Raw genomic sequence first — 21122 nt, 5'->3', positions numbered from 1 at the left:
TTCTTCTTTTTTCTTGATTTCCTCTGAAACGTTCTAAAAAAATTTTCAAAATGAAGGTTTTGCAGTATTTAGCTAACTTATACATTAGTATCAGCTCACTAGTAATTACTGATAAACCCTAAATTATCCTAAAAGTCATTTATATGTTTTTTGTTCTGTATGCGTAGATGTTAGAATGGTGTGTGAGGAAGGAAACTTGCTAATTCAAGAGTATGTGTTGTTGATTCTTGCATATATGATCAGATTTGTTAAATTGATGATCTGATATGTATAATTATCTTTCTTTTAGTTCATGAAGCTAATGAAGGTCGAAATGATAAAGGCAAATAAACTACTTTGTAAATTTTGCTAGAGTTTCTGGTGAGTTCTTTCTTACTTCCACGTGTTGTAGTTTCATCATTTTATATTCGTGTAAGGTAAGTATTCTTCCTTTGTAATGGATGAAAATAGTATGTGTGGATAATGGTTATCTAGAGTCATCATTCTAAGTTCAGTCTATCTATGATATGAAGAAAGCACCATCTTTTATGCTAAAGCAACTACCACCTGCTTCTGATGATTTTATTTGATATTTGGGGATGGATATGAGGAGATATGTTTGTGTAGTCTCCGATAGGGTAGCTATATTGCAAATTGAACTGGCAAATCACGATAAAATATGTTTTTCTTAATGAAAATGATATGAGAAGATAAGGGGGAGAAGGAATGTGAATGAGATAGAATGGTATGCTTCCGATTCAAAACTTTGGGTACATGGTTTGCTTAAAGATGGGTCGTCGGTGTTATTTTTAAGTTGGCATACAATATATGCCCAAGTGATAAGTAATTTTGCATATTGAGTCCCTCAGAAAGGTTCAATTGTACTTTCAATATTATGTATGATTTTCTTATTAGAAATCAGTAAGTTCATATGAACTTACTCTATTACCTTTTCCTTCTTAGGCTTGCTAATTGAAAGACTAAACCAGAGTGTTGCTTCTTGTTAGCTGAATATTTTGTTTTATATCTTGTGTGACTTGTAGGGGTGGCATATAAATGTATTTTGGAAATGATTTATATAAAGAACTTCTATTTTGTTAAGACTTTGTTTTTATGATATCTTTATTAAATATGGAAGTTTAGACTTAAGTTTTACATTCTGTTTAGTAAAATGTTCTATCCGAACTTATCTTCCATACGGCTTGAATGTTATTATATTTTGTTGATGATTTTATTTATACCTTAGTAAAGCAATAGTTATAATAAGTTTTATATCTATAGCTTTGTAAGAATTTTATAAAACTTCTGCCAAAATGTTTTAAAGTTAGTTTGATTTAAAGTAGTGACACATCATACTTGGATCCAAATATTGGGTTGGTTTTGGCGTGTCATAAGTTTGGTATCAAAGCCATGATTAAGTCAATTCTCAAAAAATCAAAGACAATGTCACACCCTACCATGAATGACACGCCTCTAACTAGTTCCTATGTCACATCCTATCATGCATGAAATGCCTATAACTAGCTCCTGTCTTTGTACTAATTTGAGTTTACTTGTAGAGTTGATAACCATTTTTGAAGGATCTTGAAAATCGACTGTAGAAGTAATTGGAAGTCATGTGCCCTTTATTCTAGAACAAGCACGTACAGTTGGCCTGGGAGCAACTGGAAATGCTTTTAGAAATGTTTTCTTTATGATAATGGCATAAATGTTTGACCAATTTATGGGGAATACTCAAGCGTCCCAACCTCAATAGCCTCAGCAACCAAAACAAAAAGTGGTTCACCCAGCATTACCTACACTACCAGTTTAGGTTACAACTCATACTAAAGAAGACCCTAGGAAAAAAATTTCTAAAAGGGGTACTAAGGAATTTCTTGATGACAAAGATGACGATCCCACTGTGGCTGAATAGTGGTTGTCTCGAGTTTGCAGAGTGATAAAATAATTGAATGCAAGCCATACAATAGTCTCTTATGTGACCTATCGTTGCTAAAAGGAGAATCATACCAGTAGTGGGAAACATTGACCAATGTGACTTTTGTAGAGATGATTGATTGAGAGTTCTTTCTAAAGAAGTTTAGAGAAAGGTATGTGAACCAAATGTAAATAGAGTGGATGAAGAAAGAACTTTTTCATCTTAGAGAAGGATATCTATAATGAAATATGAATGAGAATTTTTTGAACTCAACCGTTATGCTAAAAACAAGTTTCAGTTAAAGAATAAAATTTTTGATAAGTTTCAGTGGGGATTAAGAGATGAAATTCATGCTCTGGTAGCAACTTCTGAATGTAAAAGTTTAGCAGCTATGACAACCAAAGCTCATAAAATGAAGACAATTACTCAAGCAGGAAGTTTGATAGTGAAAGAATGGATGGGGAATGCCTAGCCCTCCACCTCTAAGAAGTTTTAAAAAGCTTAGAGATAAGACTTTTTCAACCATAAGAAAAGATTCACAACCTATAAGTTTCAAGTGTGAAGGATTTATTAGACTAGCTGTTTCGATGGTAAGCTCTACTAGATCTTGATTAATGAGAAATTTTAACTATGAGCACTGTGGAAAAAACCATGGAGGATAATGTTGGAAATGTTCTAGGGCATGTTTTGGATGTGAATCCAAGAAGCATCTGGTTAAGGATTGTCTTTTAAAGATAGAAGTAAGTACAAACCAGTTTGTTGCTAGACCTTAGAAGTTTGTACACGAGGTAAGGTCTAGAGTTGCAACAAAATCTCGCTCAGTATAAAGAGCACCAAGGAAAAGTTTTACTAAGCCAAGTTCTGGAGCATCCACCTGAGCGTATATATTTAAGGCAAAAGAAGATGCTATTCTACCAGAAGTTATAACGGGTGAATTTTCTTTCCTCAAAAAGAATATTTATGTATTGATAGATCTAGGATCAAATTATTCTTATATCTATTCTAAACTTGTAAAGGGTCTAATGTAACACCCATTACTTGTATCCGATGTCGAGACAGGGTTTGAGGCATTACCCGACTTAAACGTAAACAAACATACAAAATTGAGCCATAAAATTTCATCCAAATTTAAAACTTTTCAATCACATGCAAATTGTCCTTTTTAAGGGCCTAAAAGGCCCAAAACATGCACCGAGAGTGGTTTGGAACTAAATCGGTAACTTTTAGAACCCTTTTTGACACTTAGAAAATTTTCTTGTTTTGGAGAGTAACACGCCCGTGTGGGTAGGCTGTGTGGTCACACACGCCAGTGTGGCTTGGGACATGCCCGTGTCCTCAGCCCGTGTAACTCTTTGACTATGATGTCATCAGCAAAATGAGGTCACACACCCATGTGCTTAGGCTGTGTGGCGAATTAAATTCTCAAAATTAAATTCTCGAAATTAAGTGCAGACTTCACACGACCTGGGTACACGCCCATGACGTAAGGTCGTGTCCTCCATATAGTTGAGACACACGGCCGTGTCTCTGCCTGTGTGTTTACTACTGGGCATTTTGTTTTGTATTAATTAGGGTGCAGGGGACACACGACCAAACCACATGCCCATTGGGTAGACCCTGTGTCACAGGGCCTAGAGACACGCTCGTGTGTCCAACTGTGTGGACAATTCCTAGGCTATTTTCCATGTCATTTGCCACCCTTAAGCACTTACACACTTAAACCCACTTCATGGCATACAACATAGCACTTCTATCATATGAAGCATAGTCATTTTATGTTTTTAATAGACAACGTATAACATATTCAAGTTAATAGGTTTACCCAAGGTATTCCATACCGATTTCATGAATAATCATCTTTGCTATCCTACTTCCAAGTTATACATTTGTACCACATTTATTGCCATACACATTAATCAAATTTCATCCATCACACTCATTATCACAAACAATCACAAGCCTCATCAAACACATACCTTTAGCATATAACCCATATTTCATCACACATCCATCAAACAACCACAAAAAGCATAAACAAATTTTCATGTATGCATAACTAATTAGGGTTACAACCCAAATAATCAATATGAGCCACATCTCGTGGCCATATACAAAATGAATCATAACATCATCATAAGCCAAAACACTTGGCTAATCAAAATGACACATAACAAAAAGACCAAGTCCCTATACATACCATATTCAAAATGTTGAATCTAACTATACCAAATTTTCCAATTGATAGTGTGATTGAAAACTCCAACGTCCTCCGATCCCCGAGCTAGCTTAGTGACACTGTAAAAAGAAAGGAAGTGGGGGTAAGCTTTAAAGCTTAGCAAGTTCACATGCAAATAATAAGCAACATAAATCATGCAATTAACATAAGGCAAAGTATCATAAATGTCATCAAGTCTCATAAGCATAACTTTCTCATATGCATTCTTACCACATGTTCATAGCATAGCAAGATCTTTAATCATGAGTTTATGTACATACCTGTACCAACTTGCACATAATACATACTTTCTCATCTTTGACGTGTTTGTTAAGATTACCTATGGAACTCCTCTTTGAACTACCTGTTGAATACTTGGAATACTATCGGGTACATCGCAATCTCACACCTAAGTGCCCCAGATGTAGCCAACACTACCTTATATCACATATCACATGTTGCTTGCTTTCAAGCTACTCACAGGACTGCTCTAACAAGCTGAATGTCAGGATGTAGCTACACGTGCTGCTTACACAAGCTGTCAGGTATCTGTAACACATGCCGGACTACCCAACCATAGGTAGAACATACAAAACCAATACCCGGAACCCCAAAACACGTGTAACCTATATCATGAACTCAGACCACAACTCATGAGGTCAGATCACACATGTAACACCCCTAGCCCGAGTCCGATCGCCGGTTTAGGCTATGAGGTATTACCAAGCTGAACATTTAATTTTTCAATCACATAATCTATCAACAAAAGTAGAAATCGAACTGAATACATACAAATTTATAAGTTATAAATGCCATTTTCATATGGCCAAAATATTTACAATTACAAAACATATTTTATCAACAGTCCAACCTATACATGCCATATCGAGACCAAAATATAACAGTACCAACAAGATCGATAGTACGATGAACTGCTGACGATCCCCGAGTCGGTGGCCAAAATCAACAATCTATAAAACAAAGAGATAAGAAACAGAGTAAGCTTTCGAGGCTTAATAAGTTTTAAGCATTTCAACAATTAAAACATGTCATTTAAATCGAACAATGAATATTACCAAATTCATATTCTAATCACTAGGCCAAATATACACAAGTATACCACACATAAAGACTATTGGCCGAATATAAATACACAGAAATTTTCAGCACATGCTTCACTTTACTTTATGGCTCATACAACTAATTTAATTCACATATTTTCATATAATGGCAGACATCGATCGAATAGGTCATGTCTCTTATTCATAGATAAATTAATCATTCACATAGTTATATCGTTATTTGATACTAATGACTCACTTTGCAATCAATTCACATAACAGTACATAATACGTACCTGGTCATTACCATGTATCATACATATTCGATAATAGTTTACTTTGAACATTTGAATTTGTAATCTCATTCGAATCGCCGGTGTTAAGCCTGCTAGGTTTCAAAACCCGAATCCAGTTACTAGCTCAAAGCCTGCGGAACTTTAAGCCCGGATATAGTACCAGCACTAAGCCTGCGAGATTTAACCCGGATATACATTACCAGCACGAAGCCTGGGGGATTTAACCCGGATATACATTACCAACACGAAACCTGCGGGTTTAACCCGGATATAAATTACCAGCACGAAGCGTGCGGGATTTAACCCAGATATATAATATATCGAGAGCTAAGCATATTTACCCAAATGATAATTCGGCTCATATAACATATCACATTTGTACTTCACTTTCTTCATTCGAGTATGAGCACACAACGAAAACACACTTTCAATATATCTTTTGATTCAACACTTTTATGCAAGAACACATAACCATTTCACTACCTCAGCTTAACTCCTAATATCCATTCGATACATTCCATATACTCAAGTTATTTATTAAACAACCTTATTCAAGTAGAGACAATAGATTGCAATTCATTTATCATGCTTATCTCATTACATCAATTATCTAATAACTATAATTACTCAAAACTTACCTCAGATATTTTTGAATAGTTGCGGATAGGCTATTCGTTCGCTTTCTCCTTTCCCTTATCTGGTCTAGTTCCTCTTTGCTCTTGAGCTTAATTTAAACAAATGAATTTGTTTAATCATTTCGAACATCAAAGGCCTTTTAAAGCACTTAACCCTTATACTCAATAATGAAACCAAACCATATACCTAATTATTTTATCACATCACCTTAAGCACACATATTAACTATCATACACCCATTTCATATGCCAAGTTACAATGAATAAAAATGCATACACACCAATAATTTAATTACCCATTTCGATCTTATAGGGTAACTTCAATACATCATGTTTATACAATTTTTCATACACGTACCACATATTTAACAAGCCGAAATTACTCTTAAATTATCCATTATAATCATTTCATAGATATAAAACATAGCTGAAAAATCCTTAGCATAAATGCATATAATAACACCCAAATCATCAACTATTTTAACACACATGACACATGAGGTTAACTAAAACTCCATTCAATTTTAATATATTAACCTTACTAAACTCATACCATGACCTTATCTAACTGAATTCAAGTAGAGGATTAATTACAACCACGTATACACCAATATATAATTATAACATGCTTTAATATCTTATATATCCCATTCGACCCTAACCACTCAAACTTAGCTTTCATATACAAATTCCATCTCGTGATCAATTGAAGCAAATTACACATAGGTTACATTATTGCCAAACAATGACCGATTATGTATATCAAATAAATAGTTCACATAACACATAACTCAAATAACTAATGTTCATATAACCCTAATGTCCAAATATGAATATCACTCAAATTTTCTTATGACTTAACCTTTTACTCCTTTTAGCCTAATATTCATTAAACATTTAGTTCACATACACAAGCATAATCACTCAAGGCTTATTATATTTTCAAGTACACATCAAATCTATAAACACTAAAGGGGAAATAACATTTTGTATGAAACCAATGATATGAGGCTTCTATGCAACTAACTTCATCAAGATCATTTGTAAGTGTAAAATCATGTTGACTTTGAATTTGATATCTTTTAAGAAAAAGAGGTAGAAAGGGGGGTGAATAAAGGCTTGGTAAATAGCCTATTTAAATCCACATAGTTAGACACACGGCTTATCCCCATGGGTGTGTGGTATGGCCATGTGTCCCCTGCACCTAAAATTTTAAGTTAAATTAGTACACGGGTAGGACACATGGGCGTGTGCCTAGGCCGTGTTAATTTAACAGAATGCTCAAGTTTTGGACATGGAGTGAGACCACGGGCGTGTACCTTGGCCGTGTCTAAAAGTCAGTGTTGCCTACGGTTAAAGGGCATGGGCGTGCCCCAAGATACACGGGCATGTGTTCCCTTTTTGCTAAGGAAAATGTTTTGAGGAGCCCAAGGTTAATCGAACATGCTCGTATTTGTCCCGTATTGCCTTCCGATATATTATAGGTCTTGATAGCCTATACAAGGACGAGTGTTCATAATTGAAAAGTTTTAAAATTTAATTGAAACTTGTGACCTGAGTTAGAATACTGAAAATGTAAAGTTCAGGTAATGCCTCGAGCCCTGTCCCGGTGTTGGATACGGGTTAGGAGTGTTACAGAGTTAAAGATGAATGTGAATTGTGTCATCATAAGAAGGGTCTGTTAAGAGAGTTTATGCCTGTCTATCACGGTGGAGTCTAAAGGGGTCTATCGAGACTAAAAACACTATTGCTGATAAGAATATTAAAGGAAAACCCAAGGCCATGACACCATCCAAAATGAGCTAAACTACGGTGATTATCTAATGGGATTTTTTCTGTGTCCTAGGATGATGATGGGCAAACATGACATAATGCGAGTTTAGGGAAATTAATATTGTATATAGTCATGAAAAACAATAATTAATATTGTATATAGTCAAGAAGAACAACCTTTATGGCATAAAATGAAAGAAAAGCCTTTGTGGCATAAAATTAAAGAAAAGTCTTTATGGCGTAAAATGAAAGAAAAGCCATTATAACATAAAGTGAAAGGAAAGCCTTTGTGGCGTAAAATGAAAGAAAAGCCTTTGTGGCGTAATGTGAAAGAAAAAGCCTTTCTGGCGTAATATGAATGAATAACATTTTAGCAAACTTTGAATGGATCGCCTTAGCTGTAACATCCCGAATTAAGGACTAGTCGAAACAGTGGCTTTAAGAACAAAATATCTGAAATAGAAATAATTCTTTTATGATTATTTGATGGCCCATGATATGATTGCATGTTTATGTGAAATTTTCATGAAAAAATTATATGCCTAAAGTGTCCAATTTGACTTTAGAGACTAAAGTGAATAAGTTGTAAAACTTGTGTTCTAGAAGCTTCAAGCATGAAATTGCATTGGATCATTAATTAGAGGCCCTTAAATAGCACTTTGACCAAGTTCTAAAATTTTGGACAAAAATGGGCATGAATAGGAAAAATTGGAAAGAAAGGCCTTAAGGGCATTTTTTCCATTTGGTAAATAAAAGAATAAAAAGGGAAAAATCAAGTCAAAATTGTGTCCATCTTCCTCTTTGTGTATCGAAAATTGCAAGGGTTCCATAGCTAGGGTTTTCAACTTTTCAAGCTTGGTTGTAAGTGTTCCCTAGCCCCGTTTTTCATGTTCTTTGCATTTTTTAAGTCCTTGAAGCATGATCTATCCATTTCTAGCCATATTTTGAGCTAGGGTTCATGTATGAAATGACCCATGTGTGACCTGTTTGTATTTTGATGTTTAATGGAAGAATATGAAAGTTTGATGTGTGTTTAACATCTTTTACTAAGTGATTTTTGATAAAAAAGCATGAAAAGGACCTTTGTGTAAAAGGTCTAAAATGAGTAGAAAGATGTGTGTTCTAATGGGAAGCGTGGGCTGATATGAGTATGGGTTAAGTTCGATTAGGCTTGAGTAACAAAGAAAATAGACATTTCATTTTACGAGCCTAAGGACTAATTTATAAATATGTGAAAGTTTAGGGCCAAAATTGTAATTTTGCCTAAATATATTTTTGGGCTGATTAAAATAATGTGATGATTAAATGAGCTGAATTTGCTATTATAGATCAAGAAAAATAGAGTCCGAACCTTGATCGGGGAAAGAATAAGATTTTGGACTAAATCGAATTAAGTGCCCATATTTTGTACCGAAGTAAGTTCATGTGTAAATAATGCAATATTGTATCATGTATTAGTGCTTATTAATATATGAATTTCTATGTTTGATTTTTATAGTGAGTGTATGAACGATATTATGGTCAATGAGACAAACATGGTGAACGAGTTCGACGAATATGTGATATCGAGAAAAATCTCATTTGAACCTTAGGAATAATTTAGGATACAATGTGACATGTCACTAGGAACAATATGAATATGAGCTCATGAAATTATATGTATATGTGCTTATGTGAATTTGGGTGCTAGTCTTGTACGTTCTACCGGTGGCTGGGTAGCCAGGCATGTGTTGCGGGTACCTGTCAGCTTGTGTGAGCAGCTTGAGTAGTTACATCCTGACTGTCAGCTTGTCTGAGCAGGCCCGTGATTAGATCGAGAGCGAGCAATGTTTGATTGTGATATAAGGTAGCATGTGGCTACGTTTGAAACACTATGTTCAAGTCTTCCGTGTATCTGATAGTATTCTGAGTGTTCAACGGGTAAACCTGTGAGTTATTCAATAAGTAAGTCAATGATGAGGAATTATGTCAATGTGTTACGAGTTGGTACAGGTATGTACAAAAAACTCATATTAATAAGCTCGATGTGTGATGAACTTTTGGTAAGATTGAAATTGTGTAAGTTATGTCTACAAATTTTAAGTTATGCCTATGAATTTATGATAACGCATAAGTAGTGTAACAGTTCGGTATTGACCCTAGTCGGAATAGTGGTTTCGGGACCACATATCCTAGTCAAAAAAAGTTAAATATTATTCTCCATGCTTATGAAGTGTGAATTAGCTTATGTGAAAGTTATGTCTGAAAATCTGATTGTTTGTGTGCTCAATTTGATAAAAGGACCTAATCGCGTAAAATGTAAAAGTTGCTGCTACTTACTAAAAGTGCTTATTTGATTTGGCTTTATAAATGAGAGGTCCTTATTATGTTATTTGTCCATTGGAAGTTTGAATGGACATTAATGACCATCCAATATATGTTTATTTTATGTTTATAATAAGGTTAATAAGGTAAAATGTTTATTAATGTTAATTAAAATAAAAAAAAGCACGGAAATGGCCATTAACATCCATTTGTGCCGAAAATAAAAGAAAAAAAGAAAAAGAAAAAGAACATTAAGGTTCGACCATTGATTTTCTTTGATTAAGGTATGTTTTTGCTTTAGTTTTTGATAATTTCTACGTTTTTGAAATCATTGCTTCGATACTATCAAGCCCATGTCTCAATTTCTGATTTTGATGATGAATTTGAAATGTGTCATGGATAAATTCATGAGCTTTATGTTGCTATATGATGAAATATGAAAGTTTGATGTTGGGTTTATATGTTGTCTTTGGATTTATGATGATTTTGAGTAAAATGGGCTAAATTGTAAAATTTGTAAACTGAGGGACTAAAATGTGAAATAAATGAAATGTGTGGACTTGTATGAGTGCTATGAATATTTGGCCAAACATGAGTATATGAAAATTATGTGTAGTTTTGTGATTTTGTGAATTAGGGACTATAGTGTCAAAATGTGAAAATGTGAGGGCTAGTTTTCAAATTTTCCTAAATATGTGTTTATGGATTGTTTTGAATGAATTTATGATTGAAAAAGTTAAATTTGAATTTATATAGATCAAGAATTAAAGAAAACAGAATTAGATCGAGGAAAATCGAAAGTTGTCGAGTGACTAATTCCATCCATCCAAATTTGTACGAGGTAAGTCAATATACAAATAAATGTGGTTTGAATTGGAATATTAACGTTTATATGCTATTGAACATTGATGAATGGCAATATGAGTTGAATACGAGAAAATCTGAGAAAGTTCCGATAATGTGACAACGTTCGAAAAGCCCCGTACTAACCATAGGAATAGTTAATATACAAATGTCATGACATAGGATCCGATATGTGTTTTCGTGTAAGACCACGTCTAGGACGTTGGCATCGACTTATGTTTTACGTGTAAGACTATGTCTGGGACATCGGCATCGTATCTAATTTCGTGTAAGACCTTGTTTGGGACAATGGCATCGATGTTTAATTACATGTAAGACCACGTCTGGGACGTTGGCATTGTATATGTTCTTTGAGCTATCCACGTATCCTTACGTTTCCGAACGGTTCAAACGGGCTTCCGAGAAAATGAATAATTTGGAGAAATCATATCAGGTTTAGGTATGTTTACTTTCTATAGCCTAATTTAGAATGAAAGGTAAGCATTTGAATATGAGATTTATGTTAGCATTGGTTTACAAAGTATAAATGATTTGATGATACTTATTTGCTTTGAATGATATGTTTATTTGTATATGGCTTACTAAGCTTTTGAAAGCTTACTTTGTGTGTGTTTGCATTGTTTTATAGATATCAAAGCTATTGTGAGCTCAAAGATCGTCGAGGATCGTCACCATACTATCGAACCTTATTTTGTACTTTGAAAATGTATATATTAAAGCATGGCATGTATAAGCTAGAAGTTGTGGAATTATGTTTTGTGATGTACATATTTAGCCATGTGATATGGCTAGTTTGTGTTTGAACTTATAGTTTTATAATGGTATATGATATGTGATGCTAATGTGAAATTGTGGTATGTTTTGTTTGGCCAAAAGAAGTGGTCAATATTGAGAAGTTTTGGTAAATTTTGAGCATTTGATTGAATGATGTATTGATCATATGTTTAGATATGATTTTAGTTTAAGTTTTGTTATGATTTGATTGATGAATTGAGATTTGAAATGATTGATAATGCTATAGCATGAATTATGTATGGTTTGGTATAGATATTGGCTGAAATGGTTGTGCATATATGTTTGGTTTGGTGTTTGTAGGTTGACCCAAATTGGGGTGGCAAATTGGCTATTCAAATGGCCTATTTTTTTCCACAACGGGTAGAGACACGGGCGTGTGTCTCAGCCGTGTGCGACGCATGGCTATGTGGCACGTTCGTGTGTCCCCTGAGGTACCCTACAATTGTAAGTCAGGTTCGAGCATGGCTAGGGCACATGGACGTGTGACTAGCCGTATGGCTCAAGTCAGACTCGACCACGGCCAAAGCACACGGCCGTGTCTTGTGGCCATGTGAGCAAGTCAGTATGTATGCCCTATTTTGACACGGCCTAGACACATGGGCGTGTCTAATGTCATGTAAGGCACACGGCCTGATAACACAGGCATGTGACCTGTACTTGTTTGAAAAATGTTTAAGTTTTGAAAAAATTTTGTATGTCTTCAGTTTAGTCCTGACTCTTTTTTAACGCATGTTTTAGGTCTTGAAGTCCTTTATAAGGGACTCTATATGGATGTTGATCTCTGATGCTTTGATGTTTATGAAATGAAAGTTAAATTTTTCGATTCGTCTAGTAATGCCTTTAACCCTAGTCCAGCAACAAATACAGGTTAGGGGTGTTACATTTTATTGGTATCATAGCTATGGTTTAGCCAGTTCTAGGACTAACATAGCGTATGTGAGTCTAGCTATACATGTCATATTTATGAACTGCAATAGTATGATGAGTTCTGACATTGAAATGTGCTTTTATATAGCAAATGAATCCCCAACGACCCGTAGCGGACGATGACGAAAGCAATACGCCTGCTCCCGCGTAAGGGACGGTGCCATTCGATTCTAGACCGGCTACGAGTAGTTGTGATGGTGAGGCTAAACAAGCCTTCTATCAGATGATGAATGATTGGTTTAGCCAAAATATTAGAACCAATCTGGCTGTACAACAATCTCCACCCTCGATTAATTCGCCACAAGCTCTTGTTATGCCACCAGTGAATTCAGTTCAGTTAAGTAGACCACTAGTCAATAAGATTAGAAAATATGGGGCTGAAGAGTTCTAAGCTACAACGAGTGGTAATGCTAAAAAAGTCGAGTTTTGGCTAGAGCACACGATAAGAGTGTTTGACGAATTATCATTAAATCCTAAAAAATGCATAAATTGTGTTGTTTCCCTTCTGAGAGATATGGCGTACCATTATTGGAAGACTTTGACATCTATGGTTTCGGATGAATAGGTTACTTGGGATTTCTTCCAAGCTAAATTCTGGAAGAAATATATCAGTTAGAGATTCATCGATTAGAAACCTAAAGAGTTTCTTGAGCTTAAACAAGGCCGTATGCCTGTCACAGAATACAAAAGAGAATTCATAAGATTAAGTCAGTGTGCTCGTGAATTTGTATTTATGGAAGCAATAATGTGCAAAAGATTTGAGGATGGCTTAAACGAAGATATTGGTCTGTTTGTCAGAATTCTGGAAATCAAAGAATTTGATATGCTTGTTGAACAAGCATGTAAAGCTGAAGATCTCAGGAAAGAGAAAAGAAAAGTTGATTTTGAAGCTAGAGAAGTACGAAAGAGATCATCGGGGAAATCATTTCAGTCCGTATCAAAGAAATTTAGAGATCATGCTAGATTGGAGTCGAACAAAGCTCCAGCTACATCCGTTGCCAGTGTCAGAAATGCTAAATCTGATTGCCCTAAGTGCAAGCATTGTGGTAAAAGACATCCTGGTAATTGTAGACTGTATGATTGGGCTTGTTTCATATGTGGATCGTTAGATCATTTTATTCGCGATTGCCCTGAATTTATCGAGCAAGAAAGTATACAAAATTTGAGACTGAGTGCCAATGCTTCCCGTGGTAGACCTCCTAGAAATACAAGAAATGTAAGTGGCAGTCAAAGAGGGACAAAAGATACAACTGTTAGATCCGAGGCTAGTGCACCTGCCAGAGCTTATGCTATCTGAGCTCATGAGTAAGCTTCATTGCTAGATCTGATTACGGGTACATTTACTCTTTATGATACTTTTCTGATTGCTTTGATAGATCCTGGATCGACACATTTGTATATATTCATGAACTTAGTGAACAGTAAGACTTTGCCTGTAGAGTCTACTGAATTTGTAATCAGAGTTTCGAACCCCCTAGGCAGATGTGTTTTGCTTGATAAAGTCTGCAAGAATTTTTCGTTAATGTTTTGAGACAATTATTTTTCGGCTGATTTGATGCTGTTGCACTTTGATAAATTTGATATAATCCTGAGTATGGATTGGTTAACTTTGCATGATGCTGTTGTGAACTGTAAATTGAAAACTATTGATTTGAGATGCAAAAATGATGAAATAGCCAGAATTGAATCTAGTGATTTGAATGGATTGCCTACTGTGATATCTTCGATGAAAGCTTTGAGTATTGTAAGAAAGGGTTGTGAAGCTTATTTTGCATATGTGATTGATTCGAGAATGTGAGCAAAGAAAGTTGAATCAGTGCCTGTTGTGTGCAAGTTTCTTGATGTGTTTCCTGAAGAACTTCTGGGATTACCTTCGATTAGGGTAGTGAAATTTGGCATTGAATTGGTACCTGGTACTACTCCGATTTCGATAGCTCTGTATAGAATGGCTCTAATCAAACTAAAAGAATTAAAATCTCAGTTCCAAGAATTGACCGATAGAGGATTTGTTAGACCGAGTTTCTCACCTTGAGGTGCTCCGATTCTATTCGTGAAAAAGAAAGACGAAACGATGAGAATGTGTATAGATTATCGTCAGTTGAACAAAGTGGCTATCAAGAATAAGTATCCTCTACCTTGAATTGATGATTTGTTTGATCAGTTGAAAAGAGCTGTTGTGTTTTTGAAAATAGATTTGAGATCAGGCTATTATTAGTTGCAAGTGAAAAACTCAGACATTCTGAAAACTACTTTCAGAACAAGGTACAGACACTATGAATTTTTAGTTCTACCTTTTGGATTGAATAACGCACTTGCTATTTTTATGGATATGATGAATAGAATTTTCAAACTGTATCTAGATCAATTTGTTGTTGTATTCATTCATGACATATTGATTTATTCACGTGTTGAATCTGAACATGTTGAGCATTTGAGATTAGTGCTACAGATTCTGCGAGATAAATAGTTGTATGCAAAGTTCAGTAAATATGAATTCTGGTTGCGAGAAGTTAGTTTTCTGGGTCATATTGTATCACCGTCTGGTATCCGAGTTGATCCGAGCAAAATTTCAGCTATTTTGGATTGGAAACCTCCGAGGAATATCTGTAAAGTCTACAGTTTTCTAGGACTTGCTGGTTATTATAGAAGATTTGTAAAATGTTTTTCGATGATTGCGACTCCATTGAAAAAGCTGCTTTAGAAAGATGTGAAATTTGAATGGTCTGAAAAGTGTCAGAACAGTTTTGATTAGTTGAAAACTTTGTTGACTGAAGCTCCAATATTGGTATAGCCCGAATCGGGTAAAGAATTTGTGATCTATAGTGATGCTTTATTGATAGAACTAGGATGTGTTTTGATGCACGAAGGCAAAGCCACTGCTTATGCTTGAAGACAGTTAAAGCCGCACGAAAAGAACTTTCTGATAGACGATCTTGAGTTAGCTGCGATTGTGTTTGCTCTAAAGATTTGGCGCCATTACCTGTTCAGTGAGAAATGTCATGTGTATTATGATTATAAGAGTTTGAAATATCTGATGACTCAAAAAGATCTGAACCTGCGATAGATAAGATGGTTAGAACTGCTAAAAGACTATGAACTTGTGATAAATTATCATCAGGGCAAGGCAAATGTTGTTGCTGATGCTTTAAGTCTAGAATCATTATTTGCTCTGCGTACGATGAATGCTCATCAGTTCAGTTTTAGCTGAATTGAAAGTAAGACCTTTGTTCTTACAACAAATTATCGAAGCTCAGAAGATTGATAATAAGATTTTAGCTAAATGAGCTCAGTGTGATTTAAAGTTTGATTCAGAATTTAGAGTTGATAAAAATAATTGTCTGAGATATGAAGATAGAATTTGTGTTCCAGGAAATCCAGAGTTAATTCAAATGATTTTGAATGAAGCTCACAATAATTAGTTATCTGTTCACCCGGGTACTACTAAAATGTATAATGATCTGAAATAACATTATTAGTGGTCCGAAATGAAAAGAGATATTTTTGACTTTGTTTCGAAATGTTTGATCTGACAGCAAGTTAAAGCTGAACATCAAGTGCCATCTGGTTTGTTACAACCAATTATGGTTCATAATGGAAATGAGATCAGGTGACAATAGATTTTGTTTCGGTATTACCCCTATATCTGAGAAAGAAAGATGCTATCCAGGTTGTAGTTGATAGATTGACAAAATCAGCTAATTTTGTTCCAGTTCGATCCGATTACTTGCTTGTTAAATTAGTTGAGTTATACATTTCTGATATTGTGAGATAGCATGGTGTGCCTTTGTCTATAGTGTCAGAGAGAGATCTGAGATTTACAACACAATTTTAGAAGAAATTACAAGATGCTCTGGTACTAAATTGCACTTTAGCACTGCTTTTGACCTACAAACAGACGGTCAAACTGAAAGAATTATTCAGATACTCAAGGATATGTTAAGATGTTGCATTCTTGAGTTTGAAAGTACATGGGAGTAGTATTTTCCCTTGATTAAATTCGCTTATAATAATAGTTTTCAGTCGAGCATTAAAATGGCACCATACGAAGCTTTATATGGTCACAAATGTCGTACACCTTTGTATTGGATTGAACTCAGTGACAATAAGATTCACGGAATTGATTTGATAAAAGAAATTGAACAGAAAGTAAAAGTGATCCTAGATAGTTTGAAAGTAGCTTCCGATCATCAGAAATCTTATGCGGATTTGAAAAGAAAAGACATTGAGTTTGAAATCTATGACAAAGTGGTTTTGAAAGTATCTTCGTGGAAAAAAGTATTTCGGCTCAGTAAAACAAGCAAACTGAGTCCGAGATTCATTGACCCGTATGAGATTACTGAGCGTATTGGGTCGGTAGCATATAGATTGTTGTTACCACCAGAGTTAGAAAAGATTCATGATGTGATTCACATATTGATGCTTCGACGTTACAGATTCGATCCTACGCATGTGATTCCTTCGTCTGAGATTGAAATTCAGTCTAATATGACTTACGAAGAAAAGCCAATCCGTATCTTAGCTCAAGAGGTTAAAGAGGTGTGAAATAAGAAAATTCTGTTAGTAAAAGTGATGTGGCATCGACACGGTATTGAAGAGGCCACGTGTGAACCTGAAGATGCTATGAGACAGCATTATCCAAATCTGTTTAACGGTAATATTTTCGGGGACGAAAATCCCTAAAGGGGGGAGAATTGTAATAGTTTGATTTGACCATAGTCAGAACAGTGGCTTTGGGACCACATATCCGAGTCAAAAAATAGTTAAATATTATTTTCCACGCTTATGATGTGTGAAAATTTCGTCTGAAAATTTGATTGTTTGTGTGCTCAATTTGATAAAAGGACCTAATTGCGTAAAATGTAAAAGTTGCTGCTACTTGTTAAAAGTGCTTATTTGATTTGGCTTTATAAATGAGAGGTCCTTATTATGTTCTTTGTCCATTGGAAGTTCGAATGGACATTAATGACCATCCAATATATGTTATTTTATGTTTATAATAAGGTTAATAAGGAAAAATGTTTATTAATGTTAATTAAAATAAAAAAAAAGCATGAAAATGGTCATTAACATCCATTTGTACCGAAAATAAAAGAGAAAAACAAAAAGAAAAAGAACATTAGGGTTCAGCCATTGATTTTCTTTCATTAAGGTATCTTTTTGCTTCTGTTTTTGATATATTCTATGTTTTTGTAATCGTTACTTCGTATACTATTATGTCTAAATTTATGATTTTGATGATGAATTTGAAATGTTCCAAGGATAAATTCATGAGCTTTATGTTGTTATATGATGAAATATGAAAGTTTGATGTTGGGTTTATATGTTTTGTCTTTGGAATTTTGATGATTTTGAGTAAAATAGGCTAAATTGTGAAATTTGTAAATTGAGGGACTAAAATATGAAATAACTAAAATATATGGACTTGTATGAGTGCTATGAATATTTGGCCAAGCATGAGTATATGCAAATTATGTGTATTTTGTGATTTTGTGAATTAAGGACTAAGGTGTCAAAATGTGAAAATGTGAGGGCTAGTTTTTAAATTTCCCTAAATATGTGTTTATAGATTATTTTGAATGAAATTATGATTGAATAAGTTAAATTTGAATCTATATAGATCAAGAATTAAAGAAAACAGAATTAGATCGGGGAAAATCGAAAGTTGTCGAGTAACCAATTCCATCCATCCAAATCTGTACGAGGTAAGTCAATATACAAGTAAATTTGATTTGAATTGGAATATTAATGTTTATATGCTATTTACCATTGATGAATTGCAATATGAGTTGAATACGAGAAAATCTGAGAAAGATTCGATAATGTGATGACGTTCGAAAAGCCCCCTACGAACCATAGGAATAGTTAGGATACATATGTCATGACATAGGATCCAATATGTGTTTTCGTGTGAGACGACGTCTGGGACATTGGAATCGACTTTTGTTTTCCATGTAAGACCATGTCTAGGACATCAGCATCATATCTGATTTCGTGTAAGACCTTGTCTGAGATAGTGGGATCGATGTTTGATTACATGTAAGACCACGTCTGGGACGTTGGCATTGTATATATTCTCTGAGCTATCCACGTATCCTTATGTTTCCGAACGGTTCAAACGGGCATTTTGAAAAAATGAATAATTTGGTGAAATCATATCAGATTCAGGTTGTTTACTTTGTACTGCCTGATTTAGAATGAAAGGTAAGTATTTGAATATGAGATTTGTGTTAGCATTGGTATACAAAGTATAAATGATTTGATGATACTTATTTGCTTTGAATGATATGTTTATTTGTATATGGCTTACTAGCTTTTGAAAGCTTACTTTTTGTATGTTTGCATTGTTTTACAGATATCAAAGCTATTGTGACTCAGGGATCATAGAGGATCGTCACCATACTATTGAACCTTATTTTGGTACTTTGAAAATGTATATATTAAAGCATGGCATGTATAGGCTAGAAGTTGTGGAATTATGTTTTGTGATGTACATATTTAGCCATGTGATATGGCTAGTTTGTGTTTGAACTTATAGTTTTATAATGGTATATGATATGTGATGCTAATGTGAAATTGTGGTATGTTTTGTTTGGCCAAAAGAAATGGTCAATGTTGAGAAGTTTTGGTAAGTTTTAAGCATTTGATTGAATGACGTATTGATCATATGTTTAGGTATGATTTTAGTTTAAGTTTTGTAATGAATTGGTTGAGGAATTGAGATTTTGAATGATTGATAATGTTATAGCATGAATTATGTATGGTGTTGTATAGATATTGGCTGAAATGGTTGTGCATATATGTTTGGTTTGGTGTTTGTAGGTTGACCCACATTGGGGTGGCAAATTGGCTATTCAAATTGGCTATTTTTGTCCACATGGGTAGAGAAACGGGCATGTGTCTCAGCCATGTGTCGTGGCACGGTCATGTGTCCCCTGGGGTACCCTACAATTTTAATTCAGGTTCGAGCACGGCCAGGGTACACGGGCTTGTGGCTCAAGTCAGACTTGACCATGGCCAAAGCACACGGGCATGTCTTGTGGCCATGTGAGCGAGTTATTATGTATGCCTTATTTTGACACGGCCTAGACACACGGGCGTGTCTAATGCCGTGTAAGGCACACGGCCTGATTACACGTGCGTGTGACCTGTACTTGTTTAAAAAATGTTTAAGTTTTGGGAAAATTTTGTATGTCTTCGATTTAGTCCCGACTCTTTTCTGACGCATGTTTTAGGTCTTGAAGACCTTTGTAAGGGACTTTATATTGATGTTGATCTCTAATGATTTGATGTTTATGAAATGAAAGTTAAATGTTCTGATTCGTCTGGTAATGCCTTTAACCTAGTCCGGTGACGGATACGGGTTAGGAGTGTAAAAAATAGACTATGTTATGTCATTGGTATTTACATATATGATTATTTGCTATTTATTTACATGTGAACTTACTAAGCTTTATGCTTGCTCCCCTCTCTTTTCCATTTCCTTATAGTATGGCCAAGCTAGCTCGGGGTTTGGAGGACGTTAGAGGTTCGGTCACACTATCAACTGGACTTTTGGGTATAGTTAGTAGCAACATTTTGAGTATGGCATGTGTAGGGACTTGGTCTTTTTGTTATATGTCATATTGGTCTAGCGAAATGTGTTGCCTTATGGTGGTATTTGATTCATTTTGTATATGGCCATGTGATATGGTTCATATTTATTATTTGGGTTGTTACCTAATCAATTATGCATGCATGCAATGTATTATGCTTGATGTGATTGCTTGTGGATGAGATGTATGCTGAATGGAACATGTGCTAAATGAATGAATCATGGCTAATGAGTATGACAAAAACTATGATATTATTAAGTAAATTGAAAGTAGGTTTAGCATGATGAATAAATATCAAATTGGTGTGGAATGCCATATGAAAGTATGATGGTTTGGATAGGAGGTATGTTGACATTACAAAGGCATGGATTAATCATGTTTATGAGCATTTGAGTGACTAAATATACCATGTTGCATGCCATTAAAGATGAATGAGTGAATGAGCATTTCAGGGTGACAAATGGCTCGAAAAATAGTCTTAAAGTTGTCCACACGTGTAGACACACGGGCGTGTGTCTAGGCCGTGTGTGACACATGGTCTGCCCCGTGGGTGTGATTCGACCGTGTGCCCCTTGCACCCTAATCAATGCAAAACAGAATGCCTAGTAGTAAACACACGGTCTGTGCACACGGGCTTGTGACTTGGCCGCGTGACTTTATTTGGTTGATGATGTCATAGTCAAAGAGTTACACGAGCTGAGGACACAAGCGTGTCCCAAGCCACACAGGCGTGTGTGACCACACGGCCTACCCAAACGGGCGT

This window comes from Gossypium hirsutum, chromosome A01 (genome assembly GCF_007990345.1).
Source record: "Gossypium hirsutum isolate 1008001.06 chromosome A01, Gossypium_hirsutum_v2.1, whole genome shotgun sequence".
Lineage (NCBI taxonomy): Eukaryota > Viridiplantae > Streptophyta > Magnoliopsida > Malvales > Malvaceae > Gossypium > Gossypium hirsutum.
The sequence above is the reverse complement of the archived record's forward strand: the minus strand, read 5'-3'. Positions refer to the sequence as shown.